Source organism: Pseudophryne corroboree, unplaced genomic scaffold, assembly GCF_028390025.1.
Source record: "Pseudophryne corroboree isolate aPseCor3 unplaced genomic scaffold, aPseCor3.hap2 scaffold_2236, whole genome shotgun sequence".
Lineage (NCBI taxonomy): Eukaryota > Metazoa > Chordata > Amphibia > Anura > Myobatrachidae > Pseudophryne > Pseudophryne corroboree.
Genome location: NW_026968886.1, coordinates 42,501 through 45,000, shown reverse-complemented (window position 1 = coordinate 45,000; position 2,500 = coordinate 42,501).

Genomic DNA, 2,500 nt, shown 5'->3' with positions numbered 1-2,500 from the left:
TTTGGGGCGAGTGCTTTTTTGAAATTTTTTTCATTTTATTTTTGTCCTCCCTTCGACCGGCCAGCGGGGGGCGCCGCGCGCGCGGACCGTCGGGGCCCGGGGCCCTGCGTCCCACTTACTTTCGCCCGACGGGAACCTTTTCTTTTGTTTTTATCCGAGAGGACACACGGAATCTGCACCCCCCGCAGTGGCGTCAGGCGGCCACCGGGGGGCGCCGCGGCGGGGATCGGGGGGGGTCGCCCGGGAGCCGCCTGCCCGTCCGCTGGGCCAAGGGGGCCGGGGCGGGTCACGCGCCGCCGTCCCCCCCCGATCGTCTCGCTCCGAGCCGCCTCTGGCCACCGGGGGGCGCCGTCGGGTGGCGCGGGGGCGCCCCCGCCGCCCGCCGCCTCCCCCCGCACGCGTCGGGCCTCCCCCCGGGCCCCCGCGGGCCGGGGGACGCGGCCGGCGAGCGTCGGACTCCAGCGCGGAAGTGTCGCGGATGAGTGCGGACCGGGGCGCCCGCGGCCCAGCGGCACTTCCAGGGGCTCGGGGAGGAGATGGTTGAAGCCTGGGTGAAGCGCGCCCTCGGCCGTCCGTGTCGCTACCCGCCGGAGAACACCTCCGCCGGATCAGTAGGTACCAACGAGGCGAGCGAGAGAGCCGGGACTCTGTCCGGGGCCGAAAAGCCTGTTTCCCTGGAGCTTTTGCGAAAGGACCCGTGACAGAAGATGCGCGGAGCTCAGAGATCAGCATGGGCAGGGCCTTCTTGCATCCGATTTTGCCCAGGCAGGGCTCCAGGAACCGGGTTACAAAAAGCAAAAAGCCCTGGAGCTCAAACGAAAGGTTTAGTGACAAGATAGCCGTGGAGCTCCGATAACAGCATGGCAGGACCAGGATGGGGCCTATAAAGGGTCCACGGCGGGCATCCGTTGGAGCCCGACGTACGGGCCGGGCACGTCTCCTTCTCCCCCCGGAGGCAGCGCCCCCCGGCGGGCCAAATCGGGTACTGCAATTTGTGGAAGTTTCGCAGATGAGTGCGGACCGGGGCGCCCGCGGCCCAGCTGCACTTCCAGGGGCTCGGGGAGGAGACGGTTGAAGCCTGGGTGAAGCGCGCCCTCGGCCGTCCGTGTCGCTACCCGCCGGAGAACACCTCCGCCGGATCAGTAGGTACCAACGAGGCGAGCGAGAGAGCCGGGACTCTGTCAGGGGCCGAAAAGCCCGTTTCCCTGGAGCTCCTGCGAAAGGACCCGTGGCAGAGCAGGCACGGAGCTCGGAGAGCAGCAGGGCCGGAGCTCGGAGAGCAGCAGGGCCAGGGCTCCCTCCCTTCCATAGGCTGCCCAGGCAGGGCTCCAGGAGCCCGGTACCAGCTCTCCCCGTCCGACAGCCTCCTCTCTGGAAGCGGAGAGCGGACGCAGTCGGGCTCCCGGACCGGGGCCCTGGGAGAGGGTTTGGGAGAGCCCTGCCGGGAGCCACCGGGACGGGCCCGTGCGGACGGGTGCGCGGCGCCCCCCGGCGGTCGAAGGCGGAACCGCGGAGGTCTCTCTATCTCTCTCTCTCTCTCTCTCTCTCTTTCTCCGGGACTCCCGGCCTCCCGTTCCCCCGACTCCCCCTTCCGAGGCCGAGACGGGGCAGCGCCGGGCGTCCGGCGGAGCCCGGCGCCAGGCCCGGCCCGTCCCCCTCTTCCCCCGGCGGCAGCGCCCCCCGGCGGGCCGAATCGGGTACTGCAATTCGCGGAAGTTCAGCCGATGAGTGCGGACGGGCACCCCTCGGGCCGGGAGGCGGCTCCAGGAGCCCGGGGAAGCGTCGGAGGACGCTCCGCGAGAGCGTCGCGCGCGCCGCCCGTCCCGCTACGCCCGAGGGAACCGGCCAGAGAGCATCACAGGTGGCGAACAGAGTCAAGCCGGAAAAGAGAAAACGGAGGGCTGCGGTTGACGCGAGAGAAGGGCCCCACGTCTCCCATTTCCGCAACCCGATCGATGTGGCACCCCGCGCCCCGGCGGGGAGGGACGATCGCTCGGCCGGAACCCAGGGGTCTCGGCCGGCTCCAGGCGAACCCGACCCTCCCTCTGCCCACGGCGCGCCCGGAACCCCTCCGCCCGGAGAGGGCGTCCGGTCCCCAGGCGTCCGCCCGAGCGCTCCGGTCTCCGGAGCCGGGCGGGCCCCGCACCCGTACCCCGTGCGGCGCGGTCTGCTCCGTCCGCCGGCACCCGCAGGCGTCCGACGCCGCCAGGGGTGCCGGGGAAGCGTCCCCCTCGCCCAGCGAAGGGCGCTCGCCCCCGGACCCCGGCGGAGCACACGATTTCCCAGGAACCGAACGAGCGTCGCATCGAGATCCGAGGACGCGGCCAGCCCCGACGGCCGCTCCTCGCAAGCCCCAGGAGAGGGCCCTGCGCGCCGCCCCCGCTCCGGCGAGGCGGCCGCACGGAAGGGTTCGCCCGCCGGGCCTCCCCCGCCGCGGACGGGAGGGCCGGACGGGGCGGAGGTCAGAGCGAGAGAGAGAGAGAGCGCGGGAGAGGAGCCG